General features: G+C 34.0%; 1 protein-coding gene across 1 annotated transcript in view; it reads right to left on the bottom strand.

The window, feature by feature from the left end:
* The window catches only part of LOC131842403 (cuticle protein 16.8-like), a 28,270-nt gene extending 9,211 nt beyond the window's left edge, over positions 1-19,059 (bottom strand). Inside the window, exon 1 of the mRNA XM_059190939.1 lies at positions 19,021-19,059. The gene's annotated coding sequence lies outside the window, so the exon portion shown is untranslated. The remainder of the gene's footprint in view (positions 1-19,020) is intronic.
* Positions 19,060-25,958: the final 6,899 nt, after the last annotated feature.

Here is a 25,958-nt window from a genome sequence, read left to right as displayed (position 1 = left end):
ACTCCCCCACCCCCATGTCATCCAAAATAAGCAAAGAAAAGACCCCCCGCCCCCCTATAGTGCTTACGTAATACTTGAACGGCCCCTTATGGTATGTCAAATCTACCATCAGTTAAGCTTAAGAGCTAATGCCGAATTTACACTCAGCCCTCGTGGGCAGGGAAGTGAGCAGCGCGAGAGTGTAAACACTTCTCATGCCATTGGCGCTGCCACTCGCGCTGCCCGGCGCTCCCTCGATTGTCGGTTTGACAGCGCGAGTAGCAGCGGTTTTTACATTCAGCCCTCTCGCTCAGTTGTCGCCCGGCAATATTTCCGGCAGCGCGAGTGGCAGGGGAAGCGGCTGAATGTAAACGTAGTATTGAAGAACTAACAAGAAACTCAGCTCTTATTCTTTTTAAAAGAGCTTGTACATGATTACAAAAATACAGACTGATTTTTAAACAAAAAATAATAATGTAGTGGCTGTAAACAGAACAGACTAATCCCCACAAGCAGCACTGTTCACGAGTATGACGATAATTTCGCAATAATGTAGATAATTTACGCATTAGATGTATGTAACTGGTTAATGTAATTGCCTTACCATGCGAATATAGTAGCCATGACCTCATGGTTCCCTCGCATACCGCGCATAGATTATTTCATATCAATTACCGCCCGTCACGACTTACTCCGAAATATAACCATAATTTAAAAAGATAAAACATACTGTAAACGAAGCGGAAACAGCTGTTAGACGAAAGATTGGGGTATTTTTTTATGTATGATTATGGAATGAATGAATATTTTTTGTTTACGTTGCTTTCCGAATTACTAATTCTATTATTAAAAAAAAAAACCGATCGAAACGATCCGGTGGTTGTGGGTTCTATTGTTCGCACGGTACAAATATTTATATTCATGAATACAATTGTTTGTATCTGTCTGGGTGTTTTCTATGTATAATATGTATAACATTTATTTAAAAAAATATATATATATATCAGTATTTATATCAGTTGTCTAGTACCCATAACACAAGTTCTACTTACGGACTTGGACTAGATGGTGTTGTGTGAATTATCTTTTCGTTTTACATATACACAAACAAAATAAAACTAAAATATCATAAATACTCGATCACAATATTCAAACTTATAATTTAAATTGATTAAGGTCTAATTTCGAATACCTGTTAGTATTGAATATACATCGGTGCATAATAACAGCACAATTTGTTGTACACGAACCACAGCCCTTACTTTTGAACACGAGTCGATGCGAAAATATTCTATAACAATATTTAAATAAACAATATTGAAACTTATAATTTAAATTGATTAAGGTCTAAATTCGAACGTCTGTTAGTATTGAATATACATCGGTGCATAATAACAGCACAATTTGTTGTACATGAACCACGGCCCTTACTTGTGAACACGAGTCGATGCGAAAATATTCTATAACAATATTACAAACAATATTGAAACTTATAATTTAAATCGATTAAGGTCTAATTTGGAACACCCGTTAGTATTGAATACACATCGGTGCATAATAACAGCACAATTTGTTGTACACGAACCACGGCCCTTACTTGTGAACACGAGTCGATGCGAAAATGCTCGATCACAATATTTAAAGAAACAATATTCAAACAAACAATATTGAAACTTATAATTTAAATTGTTTAAGGTCTAATTTCGAACACCAGTTAGTAATTAATACAATTCGATTCATAATAACAGCACAATTTGTTGTACATGAACCACGGCCCTTACTTGTGAACACGAGTCGATGTGAAAATAACAACAATATTTAAACAAACAATATTGAAACTTATAATTTAAATTGATTAAGGTCTAAATTCGAACACCCGTTAGTATAGAATACACATCGGTGCATAATAACAGCACAATTTGTTGTACACGAACCACGGCCCTTACTTTTGAACACGAGTCGATGCGAAAATACTCGATCATAATATTCAAACAAACAATATTGAAACTTATAATTTAAATTGATTAAGGTCTAAATTCGAACGTCTGTTAGTATTGAATACACATCGGTGCATAATAACAGCACAATTTGTTGTACACGAACCACGGCCCTTACTTGTGAACACGAGTCGATGCGAAAATGCTCGACCGAGCATATCCAGTTGCCTAACACCGTGAGGCAACTCTGATAACATCTAACATGCTGTTGCAATCTATGCTAAGTTTTTTGTACTCAAGTGTACAAGTGATAGTACCCGGAACTGCAGGTGTGTTCTTGACTTGTGACACGCCGTTACAGGGTAAGGTACGAGACCTATGTTCTTTGGAATCAGGGCTGTCAGTTGTAGAATGTTCGAGAGTTTTGATGTTTTTATTAGAACTTCACCTTGAGACTTTTAACAAAGTTCAAGATTAAAAAAATCATTTATTCATATGGAAATATTAGACCCTTGTGAACGTAATTGAGACCTATGTTATTTGGAATCAGGGCTGTCAGTTGTAGAATGTTCGAGAGTTTTGATGTTTTTATTAGAACTTCACCTTGAGACTTTTAACAAAATTCAAGATTAAAAAAATCATTTATTCATATGGAAATTTTTGACCCTTATGAACGTATGTAATTGAGACCTATGTTCTTTGGAATCAGGGCTGTCAGTTGTAGAATGTTCGAGAGTTTTGATGTTTTTATTAGAACTTCACCTTGAGACTTTTAACAAAGTTCAAGATTAAAAAAATCATTTATTCATATGGAAATTTTAGACCCTTATGTACGTAATTGAGACCTGTGTTATTTGGAATCAGGGCTGTCAGTTGTAGAATGTTCGAGAGTTTTGATGTTTTTATTAGAACTTCACCTTGAGACTTTTAACAAAATTCAAGATTAAAAAAATCATTTATTCATATTAGGACATTTTAGACGCTTATAAACGTAATTTTTTAAATTATAAGTTTTTCCCTACCGTCCAGTTCAGTATATAGATGCAATTGAGAAGGACTTGCAAGAAACTCAATTGAATTACTTTTTTTTAAAGCCAGATTATTTACAAAGTATGTTTATATATAGGTGTCTATGTCTATAATTAAATGAAAATCCCGTGCATGAACAACTATTGCCATGCACGCTCGTCATTCAAATAATCGTTTAATGAGTATTGGCTTTGCTCAGTAAATATGATTTAACTTAAATTACATTATAAAAATTATATACACAAAAATTGTTTATTTTATCTCAGGACAATTCACACAGCGCCATCTAGTTCAGAGTTAAACAAAGCTTGTGTTATGGGTACTATTTATATAAATGTTATTCTATGCGAGGAATCGAACCCGCGACCGTCGGATGTAAGGTCGTGTGCTAAACCGCTAGACCACCGAGGCCGTCAAAAAATATAAAAACATAGTACACATGAACATAGAAAGTTGTGATGTGAAAATTGTATGTTAAATCTACCGTCAGTTCGGACTGCGCAAAGCGGAATGAGCAAAGAAGAATTGACAAGAAACTTAGCTCTTAGTTTTTTCAAATGAGCTTGAATAATTAAAAAAACACCGATTTCGTTTCAATTTAAATAAAGAGAATGTAGTACCTATATAACATAATCAGAAATACATAAATACTTATTACATATATACTGCAAACAACACCATATGACGAGAACAAGCTATAGTATAGAAACTAGGAAATATGTACAAGGGAAATATGAAACCCCACCTCAACATCTAAATAATTATTATGGATATCGAATGTTATAATTAAAATCGCCTGAAATAATATGCCTCAACATATTAGAGACAAAAATATATATAAATTCTTTTGTATAAATTATAGAAAACATTTATTAAAAACATATAACCTAGAAACTTAATATATTTAAAAATCTTGTCTTTAAATTTAATTAATTAAATTATTTAATAGTATTTAATACTTAAATATTGTAAAACGGAATACTGTATTTTATGTGTACGTTAAAATTGTCTAAAATAATATATAAACACTAGCTGTCTCGGCAAACGTTGTTTTGCCTTAAAATAAAAAAAAAATTAGGAGTGGACTACCCCTAACATTTGGGGGGATGAAAAATAGAATTTGGCCAATTCTCAGACCTACTCAATACGCTCACAAAATTTCATGAGAATCGGTCAAGCCCTTTCGGAGGAGTATGGGAACGAAAACTGTGACACGAGAATTTTATATATAAGATGTACCTATTTAGTAAGTAGATAAGAGCGAAATACGTGCCTGCAGACAAACCCCGACAGGAGTTTTGCAGGATGGTAGAATTATAATATGTAAAATTTGAAAAAAAAGCTTTTTACCTATAAAAAAATACCATAACTATACAATAGTCGTAACCCGTTTAAGCAAGTTTCCTGATAGCACCGAGGTATTATCGAAAAGATAATGAATTTAAGAGTAAACGAAGCTAGGGATCGAAACAATGTATGCATCATGACTAATATAGGTCCCTTATTGGTCACTGCAAATTGAATAAACACATGGCAAACTTGGGCCTGCAAAACAAAATCTGCTGAATTTGCCAAACAGAAGAGGAAACGCCACTACACATCCTATATGGTTGTAGCCCACTCATGCATAAACGAAATATCTCCTTTGGAAAGTTTACACTCTATCCTGAGGAGATAAAAACTGGTCACTGCAAATTGAATAAAGACGTGGCAAACTTGGGCCTGCAAAACAAAATCTGCTGAATTTGCCAAACTGAAGAGGAAACGCTACTACACATCCTATGTGGTTGAAGTCACCTCATGCATAAACGAAATATCTCCTTTGGAAAGTTTACACTCTATCCTGAGGAGATAAAAACTGGTCACTGCAAATTGAATAAACACATGGCAAACTTGGGTCTACAAAACAAAAATCTGCTGAATTTGCCAAACTGAAGAGGAAACGCCACTACACATCCTATGTGGTTGTAGCCCACTCATGCATAAACGAAATATCTCCTTTGGAAAGTTTACACTCTATCCTGAGGAGATAAAAACTGGTCACTGCAAATTGAATAAACACATGGCAAACTTGGGTCTGCAAAACAAAAATCTGCTGAATTTGCCAAACTGAAGATGAAACGCCACTACACATCCTATGTGGTTGAAGCCCCCTCATGCATAAACGAAATATCTCCTTTGAAAAGTTTACACTCTATCCTGAGGAGATAAAAACTGGTCACTGCAAATTGAATAAACACATGGCAAACTTGGGTCTGCAAAACAAAATCTGCTGATTTTGCCAAACTGAAGAGGAAACGCCACTACAGATCCTATGTGGTTGTAGCCCACTCATGCATAAACGAAATATCTCCTTTGGAAAGTTTAAACTCTATCCTATGGAGATAAAAACCATCGCTCCTAAGAATATCCTTCAATTCTTGTCCCTGACGGGTCTAGGTAGCGGTAGGTAACTCTGAAAAAGGGCGAGCACAATAGATCTATATAGGTCGCAGTGCTACAGATCCAAGCAGCTCTCAATAGTTCAAACCCCTCAATAAAAAAATAGGGGGACGAAAGCGAGACTGTCCCATTCAAAACGGGAAGTGTGGTCACACTACATTTATCACATGTAACGCACATGTACCTACGCTATTTGAAGCATAAACAAGTGACATTGTAGGCGTCTCTGTCATCATTACCAGCCCACTTTGCATAATGATGATGTCGTATTAAAACCAGTTCCAATTACAGATGAAAGATTAATTGATTTTACTTTCTTTTGTCCGTCTGTTTATGTTCTTCTTCATCTGTATCTGTGTCTGTCTGTAATATTGAAATAACCATTTTTTATTACATGCATATGAATATAAATACGGTACATATGCCAAAATAAAAAGTCAATTTTAAACCGATCGGGCTGAGACTTTGCATGCATAAAGCTACTATGACGTAAGCATTCCCTAAGAAAGGATTTTCATAAATTCCACCCCTAAGGGGATAAATTAACGCGAGTGAAGCCACGCGCATAAGCTAGTCTTAATAATAAAACGCGAAAGGTTATAATATGGATGTTTGATACTCTTTTACGCAAAAACTACTGAACGGATTTTGAGGAAACTTTATATATATATAAGCATATATATAATTTATTCATAAGAATTACACATCATTACATAGTATAAAACAAAGTCTCTGTCGCTGTCTGTCCGTCCTATGTATGCTTAAATCTTTAAAACTACGCAACGGATTTTGAAGCGGTTTTTTTAATAGATAGAGTGATTCAAGAGGAAGTTTTATATATATGATACATGTACACCCGTGTGAAGCCGGGGCGAGTAGCTAGCAAGCTATAATTTAATAAGATATTATGATAGCGGTAGATTAAAAAAAATGTAATGACTATTCAAAAGTGCTACAATGTAAGGTAATTTGAATAAATGATTTTCTATTCTATTCTATTCTATTCTATGAAAATGGGGGGAAATATAATGATAAATATCAATTTAAGTATGATGCTGAAGTTTTTTTTTATGGATGATAATGGAATGGTTCACCCGCCTGCGCTAAAGTTTACGCTGGCGGGGCACCAGTGGAGGATGATAAGATGAGCCATGTGGTCAGCTCAGTTAGCCCATCGTGACAAATTCACTAAGAATTTATCACGATGGTTTCCAGGGGGAACCGCGTGGAGGTCAACCTGACATGGTACATTGCTGCTGACGAAGTTGAGAGGGTCAGTTACCATTAAAACGAAAAATGTTTTTATGTTGAACTAGCTGTAAGTGAACCTAGTCGCGGGGACTTGGTCCGCGTGGAATTTAACTTTATTTTCTAGAATAAAAGATTTTTTCTAAAGTAAAAATAGCCTAAGTTACTTCTTATTACATCATCTACCTGATAAATTTACATGACACTTAAATCGCGGGTAGAGACAATGGCCTCACCTACTTATGTTTCAGACAATATTAATTATATTCAGATATATCATTACTCATCCAATGAACTTGTGTAATGAGGATGGGCGTTTATAGACATAGTTCTAGAGTGACGCATATCAATATCTATATATGTATCTTTATCTATATATATATATCTATATTTATATATATATATCTATATCTATATTTATACTAATGTTATAAAGAGGAAAGATTTGTATTTTTGTGTGTGTATGTTTGTATTGATGGCGGCGCTGCCTCCGCAGTAAACAACAAGCTCGTAAACAATATTGTTTTAAAAATATTAATTATTAGTAAAACTTATGAATTATAAGCTAAATATATATATCCTCATACAATTAAAATGTGACAGTGTTAGTGACTCTTAAAGTAATGAATAATAATTAAAATTACGAAGTCGAAATAAATCATTAACAGAGAAAAGTGATTTAGAAGATTGTGTTGTGAAAACTGTGGGAATTTGCAATGTAAACACAAGTAAGCAATAAACAAAACATCTATTACAAAGTGCTCGCATTAAAAATAATCGAAATTGATAATAGAATAATATTAAATTAAAGACTTAACTGATTACATACACTGTTGTACTACCTACCCACAAAAAAAAAAGACATTGGAGTTAATATATAATATTAAAAAATATAAATAAGTACATCAAAAAATAATTATATATTGCTCTCGATCCCTTGTAGGGTGGACAGAGAGCGATTTGTGTGGATGTTTATCTTTGTATGAGAAAAAGTAAACAAGCGATGGAAGAAATATTATGAGTATACATACATACATATGTACATAACTAGCTGCATATTTTCTGTAAGTGTTTATATAATAATTATTGTACCGTATATCATATCCTAACACTGTGAATTTGACCCAACATTGCGTAGTATTATTTGTCTTTCCGAAGAGCGTCACTTACACGCCACTTATATTTGTTAATAACGACTCATAAAAACAAATCGGAGTTAAAATGGATGAAATACTAGCAGCTATTAAAAATGTTGGAGAACAGCTGAATAAAATTGACACCAAATTATCATTGAAAATCGACAAGTTGAACGAAAAATTAATCGAGTACAAGATTGAGTTAGATGATCTGAAAATAAAAAATGAAAATCAAGAAGTACGATTAGACCAATTAGAGAGAGATATACGGCTTCGGAATCTTGTTTTCTTCGGTATTGAAGAGAAAGAACGGTCATATTCTGAACTGGAGGATACAATACTAAATATTATAAATAGTAATATAAACATAAATTGTACGAGAGAAGAAATTCAATATGCAAGACGCATTGGCAAGAAAGATGAAAATAAAATAAGACCAATTAACATTAGTTTAACCACTTTAGGAAAAAAGATACAAATATTAAAAAATAAATCTAAACTTGTTAGTACCACTATGTATGTAAAAGAAGATTATCCGAAAAAAATATTAAACGAAAGAAAAAGATTACAAGAAGAATTGAGATGTGAACTAGAAAAAGGAAATAAAGCTATCATAAAATATAACAAATTAATTATCCTACCTAATAAAGACAATACCCATGATAGTTTAATGACTCAAAACCAAAGCAAAAAGCGGACGTTAGATCAATCATCTTATGGTACTACCTATAATAAAAATGCAAAAGAAGTAATACGTAGAACGACTAAAAAACATAAAATAACAAATGAAAATAGAAATATAACTCAATTTATCTCATATCAAACTAGGAATAGACAGCAAGCTACAGATTCACAGGACTCTGATAGAGATATAGATATATAACATAACACCTAACAGCGCCTCCTCTAACCGGAACACAAACAGACGCTTATAGAACCACAAGCTCTTTCCCAATACGGCCGGTCCCCGTGGGAATAGTAGACCAAAACCTTCCAACCTTAAGCAAAGTAACTATTTTAAGATAATAAATTGTAAATATTTACGCACCCCAATATGCAAAAATTGAACAGAAAACATAAATAAATAGTAATAATAATAATATGAAAAAAAATGAAAACAAATGATTTAATGTCTGTACATATAAGATTTTATGTCTATAGTCACTTGTATGCGACTATTAAAATTAAAAATAAAAAAAAAATTGCCAATGGTAAAATGGAAAAGGTTGGAAGAGGCCTATGTATATCCTTAAATGGATACCCAAATAAAAAAGAGAAATGGATAATTGGTGTAATTCTAATAATTATTGCATGCTAATAATCAGTTAACAAAAATATATAAATAAAATGAATAAAAATTATCAGAATAATATAAGTTAAATAGTAATATAATTAAAGAAATGCATGTAATATTATTATTTTGGAAAATAAAAGGCTTTTTTATTTTATTTATTTTATTATGTTTGTATTGAATAGGCTCCGAAACTATTGGACCGATTTGAAAAATTCTTTCACCATTACGAAGCTACACTATCCCTGATAGGCTATATTATATTTCCAAAAAAATTAGGGATCCTTACTAAAACTCTAATAATGTAACCCATAGTTTTATTGCTATTAATCCTTATCAAAATATATTTGACTATTTTATTTACACCACAGGGGACAAACGAGCATCAGGCTCACCTGATGGTGAGTGATTACCGCCGCCCATGTGCACCCGCAACACTAGAGGAATTGCAAGTATGTAGTCGGCCATTTAAAAAGGAATAAGCTCTTTTCTTGATTGTTTCAATATCGTATCGGTTCGGAAATACCATTGCTGGAAGGTGATGCGTGGCAAAAAGTTTCTAGAAAACCGCACGGTGGAGGACCGTCATTCATCCTGGTGAATGAATGATGATGATCATTCATCTGGATGAATGGATCATCTGATCAGGATGTTATTTTAATATCTGGCGGGAGATATTTAAGATCGCTCATAACTGAGTTTTGACAACGTTTGTACTGTCTGTAATTTTTTATGTAACATACCATTTGAATATATGTAATGAAATAATAATAATTATTATTGACTACTAGCTACTCGCCGCGGCTTCTCCCGGGTGTACATGTATTATACATATAAACCTTCCTCTTGAATCACTCTATTAAAAAAACTGCTTCAAAATCTGTTGCGTAGTTTTAAAGATTTAAGCATACATAGGGACGGACAGACAGCGACAGCGACTTTGTTTTACACTATGTAACTAGCTACACACATGCGAAGCCGGGGCGCGTAGCTGGTATAATAATAAAATAAAAATCCTACGGTAAGCAAAACTTGTGTTATGGGTACTAGACAACTGATATAAATACTAACATATTTTTTTATAAATATATACATTATATACATAGAAAACACTCAGACCGATACAAACAATCATACACATGAATACAAATGTTTGTACCGTGCGAGGAATCGAACCCGCTACCACCGAGGCCGTCATAAGTGTCATCATAAATGCCATCATTAGTCGCTAAAATAAATAAATTTGTTTAATTTGTTTGTCATGTGGGACAGTCTTCTCTGCTATACCAATTAATTTATACCTATTAATAAAATTGGAGTATCTGTTTGTAATATTGAAATAACCGTTTTTTACTACATGCATATGAATATAAATACGGTACATACACCAAAATAACATTTTCTACAATTTTTGTCGGTCCGGTCTGTTTGTTCTGGCTAATCTCTGAAATTGCTGGACCGATTTTGACAGGACTTTTTATGCCAAATTTCAGCCCGATCCGTCCAGTGGTTTGGGCTGTGCGTTGATAGATCACTATGTCAGTCACCTTTGAGTTATATATATTTAGATAAAGTTTTACTTCTTTCGACATTTCGACAGTCAGCTACTGACTACGGCTACAAAAATCAAAATGCCTAGAGAGGGCTGACGGAAATCCATATCTATACATATAAATAAAATTGGAGTGTCTGTTTGTAATATTGAAATAACCGTTTTTTACTACATGCATATGAATATAGATACGGTAGATACACCGAAATAACTATTTTTACAAATTTTATCTGTCTGTCTGTCTATTCCGGCTAATCTCTGAAATGGATGGACCGATTTTGACGGGACATTTTTTGGCAAGTAGCTGCTGTAATAAGGAGTAACTTAGGCTACTTTTATTTTAGTTAAGTGACTGATTTTGACGGGACATTTTTTGGCAAGTAGCTGCTGTAATAAGGAGTAACTTAGGCTACTTTTATTTTAGTTAAGTGACTGATTTTGACGGGACATTTTTTGGCAAGTAGCTGCTGTAATAAGGAGTAACTTAGGCTACTTTTATTTTAGTTAAGTGACTGATTTTGACGGGACATTTTTTGGCAAGTAGCTGCTGTAATAAGGAGTAACTTAGGCTACTTTTATTTTAGTTAAGTTAATATCCACGGGAAGTCGCGGAACAGCTACTTAAAAATACAATACATAAAACACTATTAGAGTGCCGATAAACATTCCATCCATATCAAACCTCGTAACAAGCCAGGAAACTGACTTTTAACATAGTTACGATGGTTATAGACGTCGTTAATTATAACTTAATCGCCAGTAAACTGTTTAATTAACCGACGATTTTTTTATAACACCAGAAAACACAATCGAAGCAACGAGGCGTGGAGTTTCACACTGTTTGTTAGTTGTAATTTAGACTGAAGGAATCCTGGTTGAACATAATTGACGGCCTCGGTGGTCTAGTGGTTTAGTATGCCTTATGATGGGCGCGGGTTCGATTCATGAAATAGAAATAGAAATAATTATGAAATTGGGGTCGGCGCAGTATGTCATTCTCTTCCACTGCTCTCTATCGGTCGTCATATCTGAGCACACTCTTCTTTTATTCATATCATCTTTCACACAATCCATCCATCTTTTCTTAAGTACACAGGGTACTTTTTATTAAAAAAAAAACAAATATCGATCCACTGCGAGCGAAGCCGCGGGTAGAAGCTAGTAAATGAATAATTGATTTTTACATAAATCAATAATAAGAGTAAAATTATACAAATAACTTCAAATATTGATACATACATGAACGCTAACAGTAATACTGCGTCGCCTTGACCCACTGCCTCTGTCACTTTCGATGGTCGCAACTGATAAAATAATAGAGTACACTTATGAAATGTTGCACTAACTAACTACGTTAATGGATTTCAGTTATTCTTAATTTTTTTTTATTCGTTGACTTCGCCCTTGACCAAAAAAAAAAAAGTCTAACCAAAAAAAATCCAAAGAAAAAAGCTGTAGCGCCTTTGCCCTAGACGAAATTAAAAAAAAATCTAACCCATAAAAGCCGAAGAAAAAAGTTACTTCGTTCTATTTTCAAAAATGGTTAATTTCCATACAAACTTTCATAACCTATTTAATTTTTTACTAACTTTGAATGTCTTATTTATTTATATTTAATCCACTGATAAAATAGTAGAGTACACTTGTGAAATGTTGCACCAACTAACTATATTAATGGATTTCAATTGTTCATATATTTTTTAATTTACTTATTAACCGTTTGTACCCGCGCCTTTGCCCTTGACCAAATTAAAAAAAAAACAAATAGCCAAAGAAAAAAGTTTCTTCGAATTTCTATACCAACTTTCATACCCTCATTTTATTTTAATTATTAGCTGTGCTGCGACTTCGTCCGCGTGGAATAGTGATCGTGACCAAATAGAGAACAAAAATTATAACATAAATTATTATACAAAAAAGCTAAAGGAAAAAGTTACTTCGTTCTAGCTTCAAAAATTATGAACTCATCTTATAACCGACTCAGTTATTTTCAGAGAGATTGGACCATCAACAATACTCATAGCACGATTACACAAATACAACACACAAACTAAATAGACGAATTTGTATGATTTTGGTATTTAAATCAGATAATGCTTACTTATGTAAGTTATTGAAAGTACTTCAAAGTGGAACGCTGTACACGCCAAAGGTCAAAGGAAGCGATGCATACATTTATACAATCTCAACATTTCATTACAACTATTTAGAGTTACTCGGTCCATTATAACATACTTGCTGTTAACCGAGACTTTGTCTGTTTTTTAACTGTTTTTAACTTGACATAACTTTAACATTCCTAATGAATATATAACAGTTTTATAAAAAATATTTTATTACTTTCATAATAATAATAAATGTATAAGATGTAATTTAATTGAATTGTGTAAAGAATAATAATAGATTAATTCAAATATGTATTTGCATGTCTGTAAAGACTAAAAGTGAGAGCTATATAACATAAATAACCATACCATCTATTATGTACTACTTTTATAACAAATAAATTTCATTTCATTTAGATAAACGATAGCTTATCTCAGTTGTTATCTATATATGTTAGGTATATGTTATCTTCATATCTTTGATTACGATCCGTTTAGTAATTTAGGAAATTGAAAACGGCCTCGGCCTAGGTTAATTTTATATTTATAATAATAATAATAATGCTCTTAGATTCTGCCCGCATTGTACGCCGGTTTCTCTCCCTGGGGCCCTGAACCCCGGCCGACTGTGCTTCTGCCGGGGGTATGTTGCCATCTCCTCTCCTTAAGAGGGGAGATGAGAATTTTTGGAAAAAAAAATATTTCAGGACAATTCACACAGCGCCATCTAGTCCCAAGCTAAGCAGAGCTTGTGTTATGGGTACTAGACAACTGATATAAATACATGGATACATTTTTTTTTTGTAAATAAGTACATATTATACATAGAAAACACCCAGACAGATACAAACAATCATACTCATGAATACAAATGTTTGTACCGTGCGAGGAATCGAACCCACGACCATCGGATAGTAAAGCGGTGTGCTAAACCACTAGACCACCGAGGCTGTCAAATTTGTTACCTAGGTTTTTGTAGAAAGTTTTGAGTAGCTTGCACTAGCAGATGTTGCAGATAAATTAAGCTTAATTAATGTCAATCAAACGATACTAAATATATAATACTGACGGTCTCGGTGGTCTAATGGTTTAACACATTGTCTTACTTTCGACGGTTACAGGTTCGCTTCCTCGCACCTTACAAATATTTGTATTTATTATGATTGTATCGGTCTGGGTGTTTTCTACGTAGATTGTGAATGTATTTACAAAAAATGTATCTAGAATAGAATAGAATAGAATAGAAAATCATTTATTAAAATAAACTTAATTTAAGCACTTTTGAATAGTCAACATTTTTTTAAATCTACCGCTTATTCAGAAAGCTGTCTCATCACAAGAAGAATAAGCAAGAAACTTGTGTGTTGCTCTTTTAAACAATCCTTGTAAGTTCACATTTTACAAGTCGAAACGTGTGAATACAAACTACCAACCAGTACTAATTTATTTAGGCTCAAATATAAAAACACAATAAGATTAAATCAGTCGTAGTGATAAGAGCAGACCAGTCCCTACACAGCAGCACTCGTTCAGGAGTATGACGGATGAGCCAGCCATCACTGCGCTCGACCATATTTTAGGGAGCCCAATGACCGAGTCATTGGGGCTCCCTAAAATATGGTCGAGCGCCCACCACTATGTATTTACTATACCATCTCTAATTAGTACTGTGTCTAAATGTGCAATAATATGTAATATTCCGATAGATTAGAATATTATATATTCTATAAGAGAGGTCCGCTGTTAGAGGAGTTAAATTAGTTTGAATAATTAAAAATCCAAGGTAAATTATTCCACGCGGACGATATGCGGGCACAGCTAGTAACAAATATATACAATGCATTACCTGAGGAATTAAAGAGAATTAATATAGCAAAAATTAAGAGCAAGTTAAAATCTTGTTCTTAAGTTGAACGTTTCATGAACGTTTTTATTAAATACGGGTATAATAGTATACATATAACTATATATATATAACTCAAAGGTGACTGACATAGTGATCTATCAACGCACAGCCCAAACCACTGGACGGATCAGGCTGAAATTTCGTATGCAGGTAGATGTCATGACGTTGGCATCCGCTAATAAAGGATTTTGATTAATTCTACCCCCAAGGGTATAAAATAGGGGATGAAAGTTTGTATGAAACTTTGTCAATTTTAAACCGATCGGGCTGACACTTTGCATGCATTAAAGCTACTATGACGTAGGCATCCCCTTAGGGGTGGAAAAATCCTTTCCTATGGGATGTCTAGGTCATAGTAGCTTTATGCAACTTTAGGCTCTAATTTTTTACACACACACAAAACAAAAGTAAAGCCGCAAAAACTACACCTAATTAATAATAATAGTTACTACTACGCGAGCGAAGCCGCAGACAAAAGCTAGTAATACATAGTACAGTGTCTTAATATCATAATTTTAAATGATTATATATGACTGTATGATCTGATTATTGATATAGTACATATATAATTTGTTTGACATGTTAAGGTGCAGTTTGTGACAACTGCTAGTGTAAATTACTAAATAATGTGAGGTAACAAACATAAAAAAATGTATATCTTTGTTTGAAGTTTATTGTAAAGTATTTCCAACATAATTAAATGAGACAACAACAGTATGAATTTAATATTGCATCCATCAAAAATATTCCCATGAGAAATATTGTTGCCTTGAGAATAAAGATACACAGATTTCAATTTAGATACAGCTGAACTTGTGTGAGCGAATGTTATTTTAAATTATCAGATTAACAAATGATGAGTTGCAACAATTTGTTCTAGACAACGCATGAGTTTCACATGATAACGTAATAAGGCACTGCTCATATCTACAGGCAACAGTTACCCCATAATAAGTAGTAGTCTAGGTCCTTCGAGCCGGATACTTATCCGGTTCGAAGGACCAATGTACGAACCAATGATTAAAAACTAGAAGGATTTGGGGGTATGAGCCGTGATAATAATAGTGATTGATTGATTGATGAGGAGATTGAGAGGAGAGGGAAGTTTTACAAATGTCACCAACAGAGGGAAGGGGAGGAATATGTCACAAGTACTAGAAATATGTTTTTTATGCTTGATAGTGTTAGATATATCAACTCTATATACTAGTAACACTATGTATTATAATAAAATAACAACTATATAACATTAATTTAACTGTCTCTAACACAATTCACTTTAGCAATTAAAATACAACCACATCCTGTGCTGAAAGACTGAATGCCGCGGCCTACAAAAACCCTCCCTTTTATACAGGGAAGATACGAGTAATAATGAAACAACCTTCTTTTAATATAAAATATCAGATTTTTCGACAATATCGATGTGAACCCTAACAATAGCTTATTTTAATATGTAGAAATAAATCTTTACAATGACAGTCTCCCATGCCGGAGGGATGGCAAGGGAACCCTCCTTGCCATTGCCAAGTGCTATGGTATGGGATTCTTGCACTTGAGTAATGGGGGAAGGGGATTATTAGCAATGGGAACTAGTAATTCCCATTGCTAGCAATGTATTTTATGTTAGGTCGACCTCCACGCGGTTCCCATGCCGGAAACCATCGTGATGAATTCTTGGTGAATTTGTCACGATGGGCTAACTGACCTGACCTCATGCTCATCTTATCATCCTCCACTGGTGCCCCGCCAGCGTAAACCGTTAGCGCAGGTGGGTGCACCATTCCATTATCATACACAAAAAAAAACCGCTCACGTTAAAGTCGGGACCATATTCTATATCGAGTCCAGGAAAATCAGCCTTATTTATAAGCCTTATATGATTAAAAAAAACTGCATATCTATTCATCAGAATGCGTTGTAGCTCCGACAACATTCTGAACACATTATGAAAAAAACGATTTGCCTATAATACAATATTGTGTGAGTGTACTTGTTAGATAGAGGTCTAACAATTTGTAACGACTGTAACTGTTATACTAGAGTTAAGAACTTTAGTAACAATAGATTAAGAAAAAAACTAATGATGCCAAAATTAAGATCTTATTATTATTATTATTATTATTATATAAGACACAATAACCACGTCCGTCATACTCGTGAACGGATGCTGTTTACTGTACGAATTACGCACACTGATTGATTTATTTCCTCTTGAAATGCAATAATATATACTGGTGATCACTACATTCTCCCTAATTGCAACTATATTTATATACAAGCTCATCTGAATAGAAGAGCTGAGTTTCTTGTCAGTTCTTCTTGCCTCGAAAGCATTCTGAACTGACGGTAGATTTGACATATTCAAAATCAAAATAGTTCAAAATCAAAGTAGTAATTCCAAATATCTTTATTCATGTAGGTCTATTACAGACTCTTATGCTATGTCAAATGTACTGTCAGTTCGGAATGATTTCGAGATGAGAAGAACTGACAAGAAACTCAGCTCGTATTTTTGACATATCGTGTAGGTACGTAACAGAGCTATGTGTATAAAGATATTGTGTATATACCTGATCCCATATTAATAGTTTATGAGTTTCATTGACTAATACAGATAGTATAGTAATTCCCAAAGTGCTCTATATCGACCCTGAGGGGTCTATGACAAACTGCAAAGGGTCTACGACAGCTGTCATCTTGTTTTAACTTTATGTTTTTAACACTAAACTTTACTATAGTTAGAAATTTACAAACAATACTAGGTAAGAATGGGGGGTCTACCCAATACTGAATGGCAGCAAAAAGTTTGGGAACATCTGAGTTATATCACTGATTCATCCAAACGCGTCAAAATTATGTATCGGCTAAATAATCAGATATGTAAAATACAAACAATCAATACCAGGTAAGAAAGAGGAGTCTGGCAAAACATATGGCAAGGGGTGTACGACACAAAAACGTTTGAGAACCTTTAAGTTAGTATATCACACAAAAAAGTTTGGGAACCTCTGAGTTAGTGTATCACTGGTTCATCCAAACGCGATAAAATTACGTATCGCCTAAATCATTAGATATGTAGATAACTAGACATCTCGAATCACGGATGTGAACCTAGGACCTCACGTGTCGCTGAGTCAAGGTCGCTTAAATACCACACCGATCACATTCTCAGTATTTTAGCCACGTCAAATATAATGTGATTAATTCTTGAGATGTATATACATATAAATAAAATAGGAGTGTCTGTTTGTAATATTGAAATAACAGTTTTTACTACATGCATATGAATATAAATACGGTACATACACCAAAATAACATTTTTTACAATTTTTGTCTGTCTGTCTATTTGTTCCGACTAATCTCTAAAATGGCTGGACCGATTTTGACGGGACTTTTTTTGGCAGGTAGCTGATGTAATAAGCAGTTACTTAGGCTGCTTTCGCGGACGAAGTCACGGATAGAGACTAGTTTTCTCTCTCTTCCTCATAATGAAATGGTTGGACCGATTTTAAAGCGATTAGACTCGTAAATAGCTAATGTTATAAAGGGTAACTTAGACTACGTTTGTTTTAGAAATTTTTAATTACAAAAAAAAAAAATCACGCGTAGAAAGTCGCGGATATAAACTAGTTGTTTCTCTCTTCCTAGTTATATATCCCATATGGTATATACCCCTGATTAGCAAGAACAAACAGACAAACAAAAAACTTTAAATTATTTTTTAATGTAAGTATCCATATGCATTTATAAAACTATAAATGTGAAATTACAAAAACAGACTTCAATTTTATTTATTTGTATAGATTTATTAATAAAATAAATAGTTAATTACATATATGTAATTTATCTTTATATATATATAATAATAATAATAATAATCTCAAGACAATTCACACAGCGCCGTCTAGACCCAAGTTAAGCTAGCTAAAGCTTGTGTTATGGGTACTAGATAACTGATACAAATACATAGATTTTTTTTTTCGTAAATACATAAATATTATATATAGAAAACACCCAGACCGACACAAACAATCATACTCATGAATACAAATGTTTGTGCCGTGCGAGGAATCGAACCCGCGACCATCGGACGTAAAGCGGTGTACTAAACCACTAGACCACCGAGGTCGTCAAATAAATATATATATATATAGTAATTTAAATAGAAATGTATACACGAAATTGCAATATCAACTTGTTCATAACAATATAATTTAATACTTAAAACTGAACTATTCGTAGCCATAATCATCTGCATCTACCATAGATCAGTACAAGAAAACAAAAAAAAACTTACCATTACCATAACGTTTACACATGTATATGTAGATTTCTAAATTACAATATTGTTATTAAGATTATGAGGTATATATATCGATAAAATCACTCACTTTTGCGCCGATTCCGCCACGAGACGCCCTTTCGTTCAACAGTACAACACTGACTGAAGGTAATCCACCGTGTGAACGAACAACATTGAATGAACTGTGCATTCGAAAATGGCCTCCATGACGTCATATTATAGGGCTGTGCTCTCTATAATGTAGATATTGCATCAATTGAACGGCCTCACTGGTTTAGTGGTTTACACGCCTTACTTCCGATGGTAGCGGGTTCGATTCCTCGCACGGTAAATATATTTGTATTTGTGAGTATGATTGTTTGTATCGGTATGGGTGTTACTTCCGATGGTCGCGGGTTCGATTCCTCGCACGGCACACTTATACTTTGACAGACCTTGGTAGTTTAGCGGTTCAGTACAGCTTACTTCCGATGGTCGCGGGTTCGATTCCTCGCACGGTAAATATATTTGTATTTGTGAGTATAATTATTTGTATCGGTCTGGGTGTTACTTCCGATGGTCGCGGGTTCGATACCTCGCACGGCAAATATATTTGTATTCAGTACCTTGGTAGTTGTATTGGTTCAGTACAGTTACTTCCGATGGTCGCGGGTTCGATTCCTTGCACGGTAAATATATTTGTATTTGTGAGTATGATTGTTTGTATCGGTCTGGGTGTTAATTCCGATGGTCACGGGTTCGATTCCTCGCACGGCACAAGCATTTGTATTCATGAGTATGATTGTGTGTATTGGTATGGGTGTTACTTCCGATGGTCGCGGGTTCGATTCCTCGCGCTGCAAATATATTTGTATTTGTGAGTATGATTGTTTGTATCGGTCTGGGTGTTACTTCCGATGGTCGCGGGTTCGATACCTCGCACGGCAAATATATTTGTATTCTTGAGTACGATTGTTTGTATTGGTATGGGTGTTACTTCCGATGGTCACGGGTTCGATTCCTCGCACGGTAAATATATTTGTATTTGTGAGTATGATTGTTTGTATCGGTATGGGTATTACTTCCGATGGTCACGGATTCGATTCCTCGCACTGCAAATATATTTGTATTTGTGAGTATGATTGTTTGTATCGGTATGGGTGTTACTTCCGATGGTCGCATGTTCGATTCCTCGCACGGTAAATATATTTGTATTTGTGAGTATGATTGTGTGTATCGGTCTGGGTGTTACTTCCGATGGTCGCGGGTTCGATTCCTCGCACTGCAAATATATTTGTATTTGTGAGTATGATTGTTTGTATCGGTCTGGGTGTTACTTCCGATGGTCGCCTGTTCGATTCCTTGCACGGTAAATATATTTGTATTTGTGAGTATAATTATTTGTATCGGTCTGGGTGTTACTTCCGATGGTCACGGATTCGATTCCTCGCACTGCAAAAATATTTGTATTCTTGAGTACGATTGTGTGTATTGGTATGGGTGTTACTTCCGATGGTCACGGATTCGATTCCTCGCACTGCAAATATATTTGTATTTGTGAGTATGATTGTTTGTATCGGTATGGGTGTTACTTCCGATGGTCGCATGTTCGATTCCTCGCACGGTAAATATATTTGTATTTGTGAGTATGATTGTTTGTAACGGTCTGGGTGTTACTTTTGAATAGTCCGATGGTCGCGGGTTCGATTCCTCGCACTGCAAATATATTTGTATTTGTGAGTATGATTGTTTGTATCGGTCTGGGTGTTACTTCCGATGGTCGCGGGTTCGATTCCTCGCACGGCAAATATATTTGTATTCGCGAGTACGATTGTTTGTATCGGTCTGGATGTTTTAAATATATATTTTGTATATAGTAGCTGTGCCCGATCTTTCAGCCGCATGAAATTTGTATCCGATATGTTACTCTGTTGTATCAGCTATATTACTGTAAAGTTTCATCAAAATATGTTTAGTAGTTTTTGCGTGAAAGAGTAAAAAACATCCATACATACAAACTTTCATATTTATGATATTGTTAAGGATTAAGATTTACGAAATATAATATAAAATAATATATATCTATGTATATGTATGTATCCAATCCAATGTATCTAGTACCCATAACACAAGCTTTAGCTAGCTTAACTTGGGTCTAGATGGCGCTGTGTGAATTGTCCTTAGATTATTATTATTATCATCAATAGAACTTAAGCATATTAATCACTTTATCTCATCAGAAGTGTTGTTAACTGTCGACATCGTAGTAAATGTTTTGACTCTATGTCCTTCCAGCAATTGTATTTCTCTTGGTATTATGATGTTCATGAGCGCGGAAATCACTTACCATCAGAAGAGCCGCAAGCTCGTCTGCCTCCCCTCCCCTATAAAATATATATAAATTGATTTGAGTATTTTCGATCGAATCGAAATTCAAATCCACAACCATGAGGTCTGTAAGCAGGGGTACTGGACTAAGGCACCCTGACGATCTTCAGAACAAAAAAGCAACCTGACATTGAGGGTGACGCAGTTGGAATCGAGCCACAACGCGAGCTTCAAAGCGTTCGTGGCCCGGGTCCCCACCAACATGCTGCCCACCTTCATGAAGGAGGACTACTGGCCGAAGGGAGTGGTGTATCGGCGCTACCGTGGCAGATTGCCGTCGTCAGTGCCGTGACCATAGAGACAATTTTATTTACATATTTCATTATTATATCTTATGTATGTTAGTCTATAAGGTATTTATAATATGGGCCATGTAGCCTGAATTAAATAAATAAATAAATAAAAAACAACCGAGAAATAACAAGAGGTAAAATAAAATTTGCGTTTTTTTTTTATGAGTGATAATGTAATGGTGCTAACGGATTACGCTGCAATCAGTGGATCATCACCTTATCATTCATAAGATGAGATCAGGTCAGGTTATTTGGTCGTCACAAATTGACGAGGAATTTATCAAGATGCTTTTGAATAGTCATAACATTTTTTTAATCTACCGCTCATTCAGAAAGCTGTCTCATCACAAGAAGAACGAGCAAGAAACTTGCGTGTTGCTCTTTTAAATAATTTAGTTGTTTCTTTACATTTTTTAGTAGAAGTGTGTGAATAGCAACTAACAAATTGCAATAATTCAATTAAATAAAGTTACATTGAAGCACTTTTGAACAGTCATCACATTTTTTTTTAATCTACCGCTCATTGAAAGCTGTCTCATCACAAGAAGAACGAGCAAGAAACTTGCGTGTTGCTCTTTTAAATAATTTAGTTGTTTCTTTACATATTGTAGTAGAAGTGTGTGAATAGCAACTAACAAATTGCAATAATTCAATTAAATACTTACATTGAAGCACTTTTGAATAGTCATCACATTTTTTTTAATCTACCGCTCATTCGGAAAGCTGTCTCATCACAAGAAGAACGAGCAAGAAACTTGCGTGTTGCTCTTTTAAATAATTTAGTTGTTTCTTTACATTTTTAGTAGAAGTGTGTGAATAGCAACTACCAATTATCACTAATTCAATTAAATACTCAAATAGAGGAAATATTAAATATAGAACCAACTGGTTGAGTAACTAAATAAAAGTAAATCAGTCAACGGAGCTGAGTAATATGTGACGCAGACGAAGTTGCGAGGATCAGCTAGTGTTTTAATTTGTATGCAATATGCAACAAACCTATAGTTATCTATACATATAAAAAAAAATTGGAGTGTCTGTTTGTAATATACAAACATTTACTACACGCATATGAATATAAATACGACACGTACACCAAAATAACATTTTTAAAAATTTTTGTCTCTATGCCTGTCGGTTACTTGTTCCAGCTAATCTCTGAAATGGCTGAACCGATTTTGACGGGACTATTATTGGCAGGTAGCTGATGTAATAAGGAGTAAATTGGGCTATTTTTATTTTAGAAAAACAAAGTTAAATTCCACGCGGACGAAGTCGCGGAAACAGCTAGTTTAAAGTAAAGTTATATAATTGAATCGTCATTGAAATTGTATCAATATCACGTAGGAAGGCAAGGAAAGAGGATTTTACGTGATCGGAAATTGAAACACTATAAACTTACTGACCTGTAAGTCTATCATACCATCAAATTAAAAGGTACCCTACTAAATGTATAAGCTATCTAGAACCATACTAATATACTCTATGTGTTTTTATAGAAAAACTTTAAATCTATAGCACTGACAATATTATCTGATTACATTAATAATGAGTGCGTAGCGACTTCTATGTTGATTATCGCATGCCTCTTACTTGTTATACTGTAATTATTTTTATAAAAAAACATCTATTAAAAAGAGCAACACACAAGTTTCTTGCTCATTCTTCTTGTGATGAATCTGCATTCCGAATGAGTGGTAGAATCAAAATATGACTATTCAAAAGTGCTTGTAATGAGTTTATTTGAATAAAAATTATTTCTATTTCTATTTCTATCTACGGCATTGCACTCACTTTTTAAATTGGTCGGATTAACAACATTCGCTGCAACTTCATAGTAGTGTTTTATCGATAGAAATGATTTTTGCTGCCGTCATTCGATCTTACTTGATCGCATTTATTAAATTGAAATTATTTTATATTGCATCACAACTTCAACAGAAACAATTTCATATCGTGTTACATAATTAGCCCACTGATTACAACTGCCCATTCTATTATATTCATCCTTTCTACCACTAGTGCCTTAGTACCAGTAGTGCAGGAGTACAGTTCTATAGCCATATTTGCAAAATCTCTAAAAAGTAAGTTAAACAAAAGACGGCCTCATCGCTTAATTAATAACAATAATAATCATTTATTTCGTGTAGTATAGAGAGAAAAATATAGAAGATCTTAAAAGCTAATTTCGCGCTATGAGTCAGCCTCAAGGGTGGATCCAGCTTTGGTGCCAGGAGGGGGTCACATAGTCGTGGTCAAGTCAAGAACTTATAACTTATAATTTAATTCTGATAACAGTAGATACAAGTAAAAAGTAGGTATTTTATTAATGTACGTAAGTACTATACTTAAAAATATTTATTCTTTATTGTACACTTGAAAAACTTAATACTTAATAACTTGTACATATACACGTAGTGCCATCATCTGCCATATTGCCATCTTCTCTTGATGACATCCAGAGAAGCACCATTTAAATATAATTAATTAGATATTGAAGGTATGTAGTTACATAGAATCTGTATGGCGACATAATATATAAATAAAATTATTATGTTCAATTAGTGGTCCACCTGGGTACAAGGGGGGGTCATGACCCCATGACCCCCCGCTGGATCCGCCGTTGGTCAGCCTTCAGTCAGCTGGTGCCACAGCGTGTCACTGGAGAGCTGGAGATCGAAGCATTAGTAAATAAAGGATAATAAGAAATTAAAAACAAATTTACGAGCTCGGTGGTCTAGAGGTTGAACATCGCCTTACTTCCTATGGTTGCTGGTTCGATTCCTCGCACGGTATAAACATTTGTATTCATGAGTATGTTTGTGTCAGTCTGCATGTTTTTACATATATTATGTATGTATTTACAAAAAAATAATATTTGAGAATTTTTGTGTTGTCTAATATTTAACACAAGCTCTACTTAGCTTAAGACTAGATGGCGCTGTGTTAGTTGTCCCATACGTTCTGTATGTATTTACAGATTTTTTATTTAAGTATTTATATTAGTTGTCTAGTATCTAATACAAACTCTACTTAGTTTAGAACTAGATGGCGCTGTATGAATTGTCCTTTGATATGTATTTACAGATTTTTTATTTAAGTATTTATATTAGTTGTCTAGTATCTAATACAAACTTAGTTTAGAACTAGATGGCGCTGTATGAATTGTCCCTTACTTTCTGTATGTATTTACAGATTTTTTATTGAAGTATTTATATTAGTTGTCTAGTATCTAATACAAACTACTTAGTTTAGAACTAGATGGCGCTGTATGAATTGTCCCTTACGTTCTGTATGTATTTACAGATTTTTTATTTAAGTATTTATATTAGTTGTCTAGTATCTAATACAAACTCTACTTAGTTTAGAACTAGATGGCGCTGTGTTAATTGTCCCTTACGTTCTGTATGTATTTACAGATTTTTTATTTAAGTATTTATATTAGTTGTCTAGTATCTAATACAAACTCTACTTAGTTTAGAACTAGATGGCGCTGTATTAATTGTCCCTTACGTTCTGTATGTATTTACAGATTTTTTATTTAAGTATTTATATTAGTTGTCTAGTATCTAATACAAACTACTTAGTTTAGAACTAGATGGCGCTGTATGAATTGTCCCTTACGTTCTGTATGTATTTACAGATTTTTTATTGAAGTATTTATATTAGTTGTCTAGTATCTAATACAAACTACTTAGTTTAGAACTAGATGGCGCTGTGTTAATTGTCCCTTACGTTCTGTATGTATTTACAGATTTTTTATTGAAGTATTTATATTAGTTGTCTAGTATCTAATACAAACTACTTAGTTTAGTACTAGATGGCGCTGTGTGAATTGTCCAATGATATTATTCAGGGTTATTGTCACCCTACTTTACAAACTTAGTTTAGTACTAGATGGCGCTGTGTGAATTGTCCATTACGTTCTGTATGTATTTACAGATTTTTTATTGAAGTATTATTGTCACCCTACTTTACAAACTTAGTTTAGAACTAGATGGCGCTGTATGAATTGTCCCTTACGTTCTGTATGTATTTACAGATTTTTTATTTAAGTATTTATATTAGTTGTCTAGTATCTAATACAAACTCTACTTAGTTTAGAACTAGATGGCGCTGTATGAATTGTCCTGAGTTATTAATTATATTATAAAATTAGCTGTACGCGCGACTTCGTCCGCGTGGAATTTTGCAACATTATTTTCAAAATTAAAATCATTTTTCTAAAATAAAAGTAGCCTAAGTTACTCTTTATTACATCAGTTACCTGGCAAAACAGTCCCGTCAAAATCGGTCCAAGCATTTCAGAGATTAGCCGGAAGAAACAGACAGACAGACAAAAATTGTAAAAAATGTTATTTTGGTA

Source organism: Achroia grisella, unplaced genomic scaffold (assembly GCF_030625045.1).
Source record: "Achroia grisella isolate CSIRO2021 unplaced genomic scaffold, CSIRO_AGI_Agris_v1 utg2172, whole genome shotgun sequence".
Classification (NCBI taxonomy): Eukaryota; Metazoa; Arthropoda; class Insecta; order Lepidoptera; family Pyralidae; genus Achroia; species Achroia grisella.
This window is presented reverse-complemented; position numbering and strand designations above follow the sequence as displayed.